Here is a 13,964-nt window from a genome sequence, read left to right as displayed (position 1 = left end):
ATAATATTATATGTAAATAAATATGTAGTTTAATGCAAGTTTATAACTAATACATAATACTTTTTTTACTGAGTTTAACTACAGTTTTGTAATTTGTTTGGAAATGCATTATACAAACTATACATTTTTCTGAAATATTTGATACATTGTTTTGCAGTTAGGATACCAAGTGTTAAATCTTAAATGGATTCCGGAAGTGGAAACTATACCTCTGCAAAGAAAGATCCTGCATGGAAGTATGCACATTTGGATGATAACGAAAATAGAAATAATTTGACTTGCAATTTTTGTGGCAAAGTCACAAGGGGAGGAATATTTCGAAAAAAAACAACATATTGTCGGAGGATTTAGAAATGTAAAAGAATGCTCAGTGCCCTGCTCATGTACGTGGGAAGATTAAGGAGTATATGTTGAAGAAAGATATCGAAAAGGAGGAAAATGAGTTATTGCCTGACTTAGATAATTATGGTGAAGATGAAGAAGATGAAGTTCATGAAATTGACACTCGTGGCAAGAGAGTACTTATTGATGGAAGTAGAAGTCGAAGTCAAAGTTCATACCAATCCAACTTGAAGAAACCAAAACAAAAGGGGTCTATAGACTTGTTTTTTACTCCTGATCCAAAGAAAGCAGTTGAAACTAGGAAAGAATGAAAGATGAAGCAAACATTAATAAATGAGGCATGCAAGAAAGAATTAAGAAAAAAGGCAATGACGGATTATGCTAGGTGGATGTATGATGGTGGAATACCATTTAATATTGTACGTTTGAGTAGCTTTGCAGTGGCACTTGAATCGATTGGGCAATATGGTCCTGGAATAAAGCCACTTAGCTATCATGAAGTGAGAGTTTCTTTCCTAAAGCAAGAAGTTAGTCGAATGAAAGAGTTGTTGAAGGTCTATAAAAAGGAATGGGAAAAATATGGCTGCTCGATTATGTCTAATGGTTGGAGAGATTCAGTTGCTAATAAGGACATAATAAACTTCTTAGTGAACTCTCCAAGGGGATCAGTGTTCATCAAGTCTATTGATGTTTCTAATCTTGTCAAGAATGCAGATAGAATGTACAAATTACTTGATGAGATGGTAGAGGAAATTGGAGAATCAAATTTGATTCAAGTAGTAACTGATAATGCTTCAAACTATGTTGCAGCAGGGAGATTGTTGGAAGCAAAGAGGCCACATTTATGTTGGACACCGTGTGCTGCCCATTGCCTCAATTTAATATTGGAGGATATTGGGAAGATGCCTTCAATTCATATAACTTTGAAAAAGACAATGTTTTTGAATGGTTATATTTATAACCGTGTTGGTGTGGTGAACTTGATGAGACAGTTCACTGGAGGAAAGGACTTACTAAAGCCTGCAGTTACAAGATTTGCAACTTCCTTCATCACCCTTTGTTCAATCCACCTTCAAAAGAACAACTTGAGGAAGATGTTTAGTTCTGAAGATTGGAATACTACTAAATGGGCAAAGGAGGTGACTGGAAAAAGAGTAGCTAGTATTGTTTTGATGCCTACCTTTTGGAGTACCATCGTCTATGCTCTTAAGTTGACAGACCCACTTGTCTATATACTCCGTTTGGTTGATGGGGAAAAGAAACCTGCAATGGGATACATTTATGAATCAATGGATAGCGCTAAGGAAGCCATAGCTAAGGCTTTCGATGAGAAAGACGATAAATTCAAGGAGGTATTTGAAATTATTAATACGAGGTGGGGATGCCAACTCCATCAACCGTTGCATGCAACTACAAACTACTTGAACCCTAATTTTTTCTATTCAAACCCCAACATTTTGCAAGATAAAGAAATTATGGCGGGTTTGTACAAATGTATTGCAAGGCTACTACCAACCCTTGAAATGCAAGATAAAGTTGTACATGAGTTGGAAAAATACAATAGCGCTAGTGGCGTCTTTGGAATTAATTTGGTAGTGAGACCAAGGAAGATGCAAGCACTGGGTAAAGTGGCATGTTTACTACCTCTTTCTTTTTAAAATTATTTTTGCTATTTACCTAGTAGGTATTCATTTAAAATTTATTTTATAATAGCGCAATGGTGGATGTCATTTGGTTCATCAACTCCAAACTTGCAAAAGTTTTCTATGAAAATTCTTAGCCTCACATGTGCTACCGGCTGCGAAAGAAATTGGAGCATATTCCAACATGCAAGTCATTAGTATATCGTGGATTAATTATTAAAGAACATGAACTACCAGTCTGATACTTTTTACCATATTACTTTAAACCTTTTGCAACTTCATAGCAAAAGGAGAAATAGGCTATCCCGACAACGCTTGAATGATTTGGTATTTGTGAAATATAATTGAACTCTAAGGCATCGATATGGCAAGCATGACACCATTGATCCCATCCTCCTAAAGGACATTGATGATAGTAATGAGTGGTTGACTGGTAGGATGGATGGCGATTCTGACGAGGATTATGAACTTGTGTTTGAAGATGATATTTTGACTTGGGATTTTGTTGCTAGAGCTGCTAGACTAAATAACCCCTGCATCACACTAGATCAAGAATAAGCGCAAATATGTCATCATCATCTAGAGGAAAAGCTTCATCCAGCAGTGCAGCCAGTGCTAGGGGCCGGACCACAATGTTGGAACTTGTAAATGAGGATGAAATCCAAGTGGATGGTGCAGAGGAGACAGGAGAGGAAAAAGATGTTGGAGAAAACAATTCTGATGATGAAGGGGAAGATGATGATATCTTAGCAGACTTAGTTGATGATGAGTGATGAGTGATGATTGAGGAGGATATTTAGATTTTAGATTTTGAAATCTTTTATTGTACTCTTTTATTTTGATGTTGAACTATGTTGGATTGTTGATGCTTTTGGCCTTGTCAATTTCATTAAATTTCCAATTTTTCTATAGAATGTTTTGGCATTTTAAATTCTAATATTACTAGATATTCATATGTTCATATATCGATTACCCCAAATAGGCATCTTATAGAATTTTAATAGTTGTGCACCTCATCTATATGAGGCGTGTGCCTTTGCCTCGCGCCTCGGCTTCAAATACCCTTTGCGCCTCGGCTCACCTTGTGCATCTGACTACTATGATACTAGTTGTTAGGGATTGGAGATGTTCCAGAACACAAACACAAGCAACCAACCACAAGGAACACCGGAGAGTTTCGTGGTTCGCCCATACTTGGCCTACGTTGATTAAGTGTCAAAGTTGCATAATTAGGTGTTTAAATGCGTTACTTGGTTATTGCAAAATGAATTAAGAGCTTAGTTATGCACACAATTTGAGTAATTGATTTTAATTGAATCATTATTCCATTCTTTGCCCTTAAGTTTATGACAATGTTTTAAAAGGCGAAGGCTAAGGCAAGGTGTAAGCATTTCGGGACTATATTTTTAAAAATAATTAATAAACAAAAAAATTAATATATAGTATAAAAATGAGAAAATTGTTAGACTAATGGAGAAACAAATAAAATGCATACCTTTTAATTATGTTTTCTTGATTAATTTGCACATATCACACTTGTTCCAAAGTGTCAGAATTGCACAAGGCAAAAGACATCACAAACCCAAAGATAATACAATTCAGCACATATCCAACGAGCTTCGTCAGAGAGAGCAAAGGCTTTGTCGAGCTTCGTCAGAGAGAGTAGAGGCTTTGTTGAGGCTTTGAGAGAGAGCAGAGGCTTCGTCGGGCTTCGTCGAGCTTCATTGGAGATAGCAAAGGGTTCGTTGAGGCTTCGAGAGAGAGCAGAGGCTTCGTCGAGCTTCGTCGGAGAGAGCAAAGGCTTCGTTGAGGCTTCATCAAGCTTTGTTAGAGATAGCAAAGGCCTTGTTGAGGCTTCTAAAAAGAGCAAAGGCTACGTTTTGTGTTCTGGCCAGGAATACCAAAAGGCGTACGCCTCGAATCTAAGGCCTAAAAAGACGAGGTTTTTTTCCTGATGCGTACACCTTCTTGCCTGAGGTGTACGCTTATATGGACTTACGCTTTTTAAGTTACACCTTGGTGCGTTTTTGGCCTAAAACGCCTTAAGGCGCGCCTCAATTATGCCTTTGAAAAAACTAGCCTATGAGTTGATGATTATTTTCTGCCGGTTATTTTTGGGAGATAAAAAACAGGAGAGAATTAAATTGGGCCATGCAAACCAAGTGATTAATTTCATGCGGCCAAGCTGCTTGTGGATAAATTGATTGGGATGTGCACAATAGTACAAAATAAAAGGGGCATTACCAATGTGCGGCCAGCCATGAAGTGGGCTGGGCCAGCACAAAAATAAAAAGAAGATTTAAAAGAAACATCCATGCAAGGATTGGATGATGAAAAAGTAGGGCAGCACTTTGGAATTAATTTGGTTGCTTTTTGCATGGGAAGATTCGGCCAATAACAGCAGCAACCTTGGAGGATAATTAGTTCTTCTTTTTGGGCTGGGCCAGCACCAAATTAAACATGCATGAAGAAACAAAAGGGCCAGCCATGCACAAGTGGGAGCAGCAGCTTTTAGGGAATGATAGGGCTTCTTTTTGTGTGGAAAAAGGAAAGCAAAAAGGCAGCAGCAACATTGAAGTTGCATGGGCCATGCATAGTAGCCTAAGGGGGAATAAAAACAGCAGATTGGGGGGCCAAAATACAGCAGCAAAATAGAAGGGCAGCACCTTAATTTCGGCCATGAGATTGGAGGCCATGCGCAGCAATTGGGGCCCAATTTAAAGATACATGCATGCGGCAGCTATTAGGGCAGTAGCTTGGGGAATAAATAGAAGGAGAACTCGGCCACAAGGGTAGCCAGCAGGGAGGGGCAGCCGCAGCATAATAGGGGGCAGCAACGCAGGGAGCTGTGCGCAGCAAGGCCGTGCGCAGGAAGAGTTCAGCTGTGTGCTACCGGCAGCAGCGCCATCTTCAGCAAAGCTGGATTCTTATCCATTCTTCCTCTCCTCCACTCTACCTTTGTTCCTTTACTTTTATTGCCTTTTATTTTTATTGTTTTCAATGATTTGTTTTTGTTTTAATTTGTCCCGAAAATTTCGGATTACAAACATGTTAGGCTAAATTTTATCTTGAGATTCAGGGAGTAACCCATGGATGTTTTGGGTTGGATTTCCTCCTTTTCTTGGGGCTTTAATATTTAACTTGCTAGGTTGTATTCCTCTTTATGTTTAGAAGATATTAAAATTCTCTGTTCTGGGTTTTGATTTGTTGTAGACGTGAAGGCACAATTGATGCTTGAACTATTAACAGGATTTTAATAGTTTCCTTCAAATTCTCTGTTCTGGGTTTTGATGTATACGTGAAACCACAATTGATGCTTGAGCTAGTAACAAGATTTGGATGGTTTTCTTCCATTGTTTAAATTTGTCGTACAATTTGTTGAGTAATTTGGATTATACTGAAATTGCGGGCTTGAATGTTATATTATCCGGTCATGATCTCTAGGAATGGGAAAGTGGTTGAGAGAATAGGAAATTAGAGGAACATCCATTACCAAATCGGAAACGGGCGAAACTTGCGTCTTAAGTGTTTAATTAATTGTCTTTTACAATCGCAATTTATTTTCTACGCGTTCCCTTTGAGTTGCTTAGTTATTAGTAATTTTAGATCCTTAGATTCATCATATCATCTTCAAATCCTTCTTGTGTGTGAATCTCATTATTTTTATCTTTCGTTTACCTGATTATTGTTTTAACCTGTTAGCTAATTATTTAGTTTAGAATTCCTTGTCACCATAAATAGTAATCTAATTTCTTGGGTTATAATTGAAACATTAATGCTTACATATTTCTCATTGTCCCCGTGAATTCGATCTTGAGACTCGGCCTACATCCACGGGAGAGAGGGAGTTTCACTATATCAATAGAAAATGCAGTGGAGGATGAATAACACACTCAAACTCAACTCATAGCTCAACCTCTCTGCCTCTCAATCACAACACATATCTCACTTGCCTACACCACTACACTTGTACATCTTTCCTCTACAACACACAACCCCTTTTATAGGGGGAGAGGAGCATAGCATTTATTTTGCAAGCTACAAATCCTTATTTATGGAGGATTTGGTACCCAAAAATAAACATGTGCTTCACATGGAATTTGACTTTTATTTCTTCACGTTTTTTTCCTTCTCTTATCATTCATTATTTCTTCACGTGTTTTGCCTTCTCTTACCATTTATTGCAAGCATGTGTTCACCCCCTCCAAACATGTTCTTCATTTTTATTTTTATTTTCTTATCATTTATTGCAACCACATGTGTGGCCCAACAGTGAGGATTTTAAGATATAAAAAAATTCAAACATTTAAAATGAGTTTTGAGAAAGTGGAGGAGGTATTGTTTTTGGAGATAATAAGGTTAAGAAATCTAACATATTAGCTAAGATTGATTTTCTAGATCAAAAAGACGATGATGGATTTTTTTTTAAAAATGAAGGAGACAAAGCTTGAAAAATGAGCTAGAGGTTATTTTAGGGAGGCGAGGAGTTGGAAGCAAAAGATTATATTCAAATGGACTAAAGTTCCGACTGATAGTAAGATGAGGAAAAACTTAGGGAGGGATCAGAGTTAAAAGAAAAAGTAGCCTCAATTAATAACCAATGCGATAGCTGAGACTAGGCCTATAAGTGAGGGGTTGGAGCAGAGCCCTATTTCTAGTGAATTCATAAGATGGTTGGAAACGCCTTATGAGGAGATGAAAGTCAAGAATATAGTGTTTGAGATGGGTAGAGATAAGACTTCGAGTCAAGATGGTTTTGCTATGGCCTTTTTTCAGGATTGTCGGGATATGGTTTAAGGCAGATCTTTTAAAGATCTTTAATGAATTCCATTTTAATGGAGTCTTAGGCAAAAGCACAAATTCTACTTTCATTAATTTAGAATCTAAAAGGATTAGGCTTCAAAAGTTGATGATCAGTCTAGTCACTAGTGTTTACAAGCTTGCTGCAAAAGTGTTTGCCAATAGGTTGAGTAAATTGATAGGAGATACTATTTCTAACGCCCAAAGTGCTTCTTATGGGCGAAGAAAAATTGTGGACACTATTTTGATGGCTGATGAAGTCGGGGAGGATACTCATAGGAGGAATAAGGAGGAGGTTGTATTTAAATTGGATTTTGAGAAGGCTTATGACATGGTTAGCTATTATTTCTTGGTTAAGATATTTGCTAAAAAGGGTTTGGGGAGAGGAGGTAGGGTGGGGTGTTTGTTGAATGCTTTTTTTTTTAGATAATAAAAGAAGATACATTAAGAGAGAAAGAAGATACAAGCAAGAAAGGATAAGGATTCCTCAAAGACAATGAAAACAAAAATTAAAGACCACCCCAAACCATAACTACCCACAATCTGAACCACTATTACCTACCACCCAAGAGTCCAAGATTCTAACTAAGCCTAAACAAAACACTACCTAAGAAAACCTCTTCTCTGTCCTTTCCCATCATAATTGATGGTTCCTATTGCTCCTTCCCAGCCTTAATTATGTCTCCATCCAAGCGGACTTCCTTTCCATTTAAGTCAGCTAATCGCATACCTTTTTAATCCAGCATGTGCTGAATATGAGACACAAATCAGTACTGGTCACATTCTGCTCAATCTTGTCTTCTACCTCTTCTAATTCATAATTCTTCAAACCAAGAACTCCCTCTGGATCCTCCATTGGAGATGAAGATTGCAAATTATGAGCCCCCATAAAATTAGAATCATTTGATCCATAACCAAATTGTTCACAAACCTCATCTATGAATAGCCCTTCATCAAAATCAAAATCACTAACCATATCACCCTCCTTATCTGATACATCACCCCACTTTGTACTTCCAACGAAATTTCCCCACTAATCCTTTAATTTAAAATCTGCTTCAATCCATTTGAATCCCCAATGTAAAAATTTTTTAGTCTAAACCTTTGATGTTGCTACCTTCTCGTCAACTTGAGGTTCTTTCACTCCATTCATCCTTGCTTTGTCATTACTAAATCTTGCATCATCTTGATTCCCATTTCAAACAATCAAGCCATTATCCTCCATAAGAACTTCCTCACACCCATCCTTCATACAAATGCCTCTTATAAACTTATCTATCTTTAATAAATCCCTTCACCCTATTTGCCCATCCAAAAACATCATGTGTTGCTCATTCACGCAATGCACCTCTATCATAGAAGAGGTACTGCAAGGTTATTTCTCCTCCACCTCCTTACTTTGGCTGAGACCAAGTTTGTTGTGCTCGTCTATGTTGACACCCATCTCTGAAGAAGCTGCTCCCAAGCTTTAAACCTGGTTGAAAGGAAATTTACCTAAAACCATGGGCGAGATCTCTCCAATGGGCTATGGGCCTGATATCTAATTAAAGACCTTGCAAAGCCTGAGACAAGTCTTGGGCCTGCTCTAGAAAGAACAAGTTAATTAGAGGGGGCTGCCCTTTAAATAGAGTTGGATCAAGCCCAATTGCACCCAACAACCAACCAAAATTCAAAGTAATGTGTAATCCCCGGCCCACCCAACTTTAAGACCACTCCTTTAGTCTTGGGGTCCCGCCTCTAGCTGTCTCCACATAGCAAACCCTTGCTAAAGCAATGTCCAGTAGACCATCTGCAGCCACCACATTGACTAGAGATCAAACCTTACCTCCACAGTTGTTGCAACACTACCCACCCGGTTGGACCTTTGGCAACAATTCTCCCATTTAGGCATCCTTCCAACTCCAATGATCGTTTGGTTGTGCAAACTCATTCCCAGCCTCTCCCTTGGGATTAGGGATCTTTTGCTTACCTCCCACTGACTCCGAGACTTAATCAAAGCTACTCTAAATTTCCCCTTTCGATCCTCCATAATGTATGTCGAATTTCTTTTGTTGTTTGACTGCACTCCCACTTCCAAGAATTTACTTTTGTGATTCAATCTACTCACCACCCAAAGAAAAAAGCAATCTACCAAATGTTGTGACAAGAGAAATGCTCCAAGCTATAAATAAGGAAGACAATCACCCGTCTTGTGGCCGAAAGGGTGATCCTGATTCGCTGAGTCCTGACTTGGGATCTCTCCTCCAAATGAACAAACCCCGCTTCCCCAATCTTTTCCAAGCGCTTGCTTTCAATCTGCACCAACATGAGGAGATTCTCCTTCATACGTTCCTTCAAATGTTCAATAAGATCCATAGACAGAGGAAGGCTCTCAAAGGAGAGAAACATGGCGAAAGCAAGAGACCACCAAAGGATCTCTCGGGTATTCTTTCATCTAATGCTTTCTAGTTAATTGCTGGGAGCATTAGGAGTGCTTTAGAGCTTCAAGAAGGGTTAGGCAAGGGGATCCTTTATCACCTTTTTTGTTTGTTCTAGTCAATGATACTTTGAGTAAGTAGATTGGTAGAAGTTGTGTGAAGGGGATTTGGGTGTGTAGCAAGGGGGTGGTTGTGTCTCATCTTCCATTTGCAAATGATACCTTTTTTTCTCTTAGATGAATCTAGAGAGTCTTTTTTCTTTTTTAATGTTCTCAAAGTACTACAAATTTTTTAGAAGGTTTCAGGTTTAAAAATATATTTGGAAAGAGTGGGATTGCTACAATTAATCTTAGCAGTTTCAAGTCTCTAGAGTTATCTTCCTTGGTTGTGGCATTGTCCAGTGGCCCTTGTCATATTTAGGACTTCCTTTGGGGGATAATCCTAGGTATGTTGGGTTTTGAGATCCAATAGTGGAGTAGGATGCCTAAGCATTTGGATAGATGTAAAGGTGCTTTAGTTTATCTAGGTGATCATATCACTCTTATCCAAACTTGTCTTTCTAGGGTTTCTCCTTATTTTTTGTCCATCTTTAGAATTTCAATTGGTTAGCTAGGAAATTTGAGAAAATAATAAGATTTCTTGTGGCTAGGACTAGGAGAGAAGAGAGATCATTTGGTCAATTGGGAGGACGCGCATAGATTGAAGCGGGAGGGTGGTTTAGATCTTGGAAATTTAGTGTCTAAAAACTGCCTTATTGGTAATGGTTGTGGCACTTGCCTTTGAGGGCGTTTGGTTCATGGTACCATTCAATATTTTCGGGGATATGATGCCTATGACATCTCATTCCACATTTACTTCAGCATAAGAATCTGATGTGGTGGGAATGTTCACATTCTTGGGTTTGAAAGGATTCCCACAAAACACAGGCATCCTATTCCCACCCTTCGTCATGGGTAAGTTTCATGAAAATCCTACTATTTGGACCAACTTGCCTCACTATGTGGGCAACTTGGACAAGAATGACACTCTAATACAATATTATCACCTATTAGCATATTTAAAATAATAAGTTATTAATAAAATAAAAGTAATATTATTATTGTGTCATAATAATTTAATATAATGCTTAATGTTTAGACACTATATTGCCCTCAATTGTTTCGATTAATTGATTATTTAAGTGTTGCATTTTTTAAATTTATGATTGCTGAAAATTTTAGGACATGGATTTAATTGAGTATGTAAGCTTAGTAGGTTCTTGGGTAGAAAATATAATTATTCTTCATACATTGGATACACACATGTCAAGGGTATCATGGTCATCTTCTTGAAATGCTTGCTAGAATTCCCATGTTGAACTAAACATTGACATAGGAATCCTATGTACATTCCTGGGAATCTTACACGTAAACCAAATAAAAATATTCTCATCAGCCTGCATCCCATTCTTAGGATGAGATTTCCAAGAATGTCATCATTCCATGAAAATATTTTTGATGCTGCAGACCACATGCCCTCTTAGAGGAGAACTCTCTTTGGCATAAAGTTATAAAAAGTAAATTTGGGTTACATACTAAAGGGTCGAATACTAGTTGGTGATTAAGATGCTCTATGAGAGTCCTTGGAAAAGTATCAGAGCTTGTTACCAGGAGTTCTTGGGTTCTAGTCTTGTTGCCCGCATTTATTTTTTAGTATTTAAAAAATTATTGATTTCCCTATAAAGGGTGATATTATCGTGTGTTTATCTCTCCACGCGCTGTTGGGCTGCACATGTGGGGGAGTGTTAAAGCTTGATATACATTGATGGTCCACAGCCTAACAGCTTAAGCTTTTAGGTGAAGTGGTTGCCTAACAGAAAGGAATGCTTGTATCTTTACTGGAAAGAGGAATTCTGGAACTTGGCATTAGGATAGGCTACATTACACTTCTCTCTGGTCTTTTGCAGTTGGCATATTTAAAGGGTGCCTTTCTTGAATCTTCAGCAGAAAGATTGTAAGGCAATGTTATTTTGATTGTTTCTAGTCTATTTTGGATCTTTTTATCAGAGGTTCTTTTTCTTGTCTTTGTATATTCTCTCTCTTCAATAAACGTATCTTCTTTTTCTATCTAGGAAGGAAGGAGGGTGGAGTGGGAACTAACAACCTAGATAAGCAAGTCCCTTCTTAAAACCCTTACCAGCAGAACTGATAGAACACTTTAAATTAGCTAGTTCACGCAGAACCTATTGTTTTCTAGTCTATTTTGGTTCTTCCTTTCGTAGGAAGATCTTTTTCTCCTCTTTGTATATTCTTCGTCTTCAATTAATATATATTCTTTTTCTATCCAAAAAATAAAAAACTAGCCACCTAAGTAAGAAGCCCTTTAAACTCTCGCCAGAAGAATTGATAGAACACTTTAAATTAGCTGACTCATGCTGACCCAATCTCCCTTTGCTTTTCCCACAATCCAAATGAACTTCTTTCCCTTAACTGTTAACCCATCTTGTCCAAAAATCATTGAGCTTCAACATCCTTTCCATTAACCTCACACCCAAGAGAAATACGGGGACAAAATTCCATTCCCAACCTATTCAGTTGCCTGCTTCCTGCATCCTTACTATCATCTTCAAAGAGATTTAAAACCTTCTAAGCCTTCAAGCGGTCTTCCCCGCACTTAGGAGATGTCTCTGACTAAATCTTGAGGAATCCGAATACCCTAATGCTGACTAAATTTGTTCAATGATAAGCCACCATTGCATGCAAAGTCACTATAAAGATCACATCTGTTGTCAGACATCACCCCATTTCCTTTTATCCTTGTGCAACCACTCTCGCTCTCCTTCTCATCTGATTAACATCAATGCCTGAGTTTCAGCCACACAACCCAAAGAATTACTTTGATTACAGCACAGAGTTCACCATTACTCCCTGCACTATTGGTCAAGGATATTTCTTAATAGACCCATCCATATCAAGATTTTTTCCCCACAGCTAACAAGCTTATTCCCTCCATTATAACAAAGTCTCTCTTGAATTTTTTTCCTTTTTTGATAAACAAAGAAACTTTCTTAGAGGGAGCAGAATATACAAAAAGAATCAAACAAACAAAAAACAGGGAGAGAAAATCTTCCCTTTACATCAAAAGTAAAAAACTACAAATCTCAGACTAAGCCCAATTCAAACTCAATGCAATAGAGCCACCAGTCCAGCTAAAAGTCTCCTGAATATCCAGCTTTTCAGTTCGACTGTGATCCTCTTGAGCCTTAACTAGGCTCAAATTACTGCCAATTCCTGCATTAGCCCCTGCTCCTAAAGGTCCATCATTCAGATTTCAAAAAGAAACTTCTGGAAAACAACGTGCTACTTTTGAAAAAAATAAAAATAAACATATCATCATCTTCCCTCATCTCCATTTGCATCACACCCAGATTGTCAAAGCACGAAACCCCTTCATCATGTAACCCATATCCCTGCCCAATAAGGGAAACCCACACTGACCGTACCTGGGATTTTCCAATTGTCACTGCTGCCTTTTTGTAATTCAGACCAAAAACTATAGACCCCTCTGCCAGCTTTACCTATGCCCCTTCAGCAAAAAGCCACAACAGCTCACCAATTAGTCGAAGTCTATCAAAACTTTTAAACAAGCTCTCCCCTCCCCCAGCAGGCCCACAAAGCACTTCCATAACTCACAGACCCGCCAATTCTAAAGTGTCAAGGCCACATTCTTACGCCCAATAGCCTAATTATTTCTCACAATGCAATCAACCACAAAGGAGAAGCATGTTGGAAATCCTTCAATTTGGGATGAGGGAGGATGAGGGTAGATGGGAAAGGGCTCCCTCATTCTCTCTCCCTCATCAGGAGATTGGAGACAGCCAGGACGGAGAAGAATCACCACTGATTAGTACAAACCCAAGGGAAATCCCATCAATTTTAGACTAGGAAGGACGAGGGTAGGAGGTTATGTATTTTTGATCAAGAAGAATGTGACAAGAAATTGATGGATTAGGGCACAGTGCCGATGGTACAATGGATCTTGCAGAGGTTGACATCTCAATTGAGCAGTTTTATATGGAGAGAGGAATTTGGTCGTTTCAATTGTGTTATGGCATAGGCCGACTCAGATTGGTAGATTTCTTGTTAGACCGACTCAGATTGGGAGTCCAGGAGTTTCTGATTTCTGTTCCTGAAGTTATGAACAGAGGTAGTTGGAGAAGTTTCCTGAAACGGTTACTGGATTTGGTAGGGAGGAATGTATGGATGAATCCAATCTTAAAAGGGTAGATATCAAAGTGGCAAAAGAGGGTAAGAGTCAGTGGAGTGAAGTCACTATGGGAGGATTCCCTTTGGAGTCATCTGTTTATGGATGTACAGGTGCAAGTTGTCGGGATAAAGAAAGTTTCTGTCACAAAGGCAGTCCAGCAGCTGCGGCACAATGCAATCAAAAAGAAAAAGTGGTGGTTTGGCAAGATGCATATCGGTTTCCTGCAAGTGAACCATCAACTAGAGATGGTAATGTTTGGGCCTGAGAGTAGCGGACCTCCTAATCCCCTTGCATGATTTGCACTTTAATTTATTACTTTAAGCAAGTCCATTTGCAGTGAAACCTAACACAAAAGCCACAAATTGACAACCATGAAATTGCACATTATATTCACTTCCACATTTTCTATTTTCCACAATGATTAGACATTTTTCCACATTTTTTCTTGAATATAAACAATTCATAAGTTCATCCTTGGGCTCCCCATTACCTTTCTCTTGAATTGTATTACTAAAAG

At 38.4% G+C, this 13,964-nt stretch overlaps 1 protein-coding gene across 3 annotated transcripts in view; it reads right to left on the bottom strand.

The window, feature by feature from the left end:
* The window catches only part of LOC131151602 (protein ALWAYS EARLY 3-like), a 106,613-nt gene that overhangs the window by 69,943 nt on the left and 22,706 nt on the right, over positions 1 to 13,964 (bottom strand). The window lies entirely within an intron of this gene.

Source organism: Malania oleifera, chromosome 3 (genome assembly GCF_029873635.1).
Source record: "Malania oleifera isolate guangnan ecotype guangnan chromosome 3, ASM2987363v1, whole genome shotgun sequence".
NCBI classification, from domain to species: Eukaryota; Viridiplantae; Streptophyta; class Magnoliopsida; order Santalales; family Ximeniaceae; genus Malania; species Malania oleifera.
This window is presented reverse-complemented; position numbering and strand designations above follow the sequence as displayed.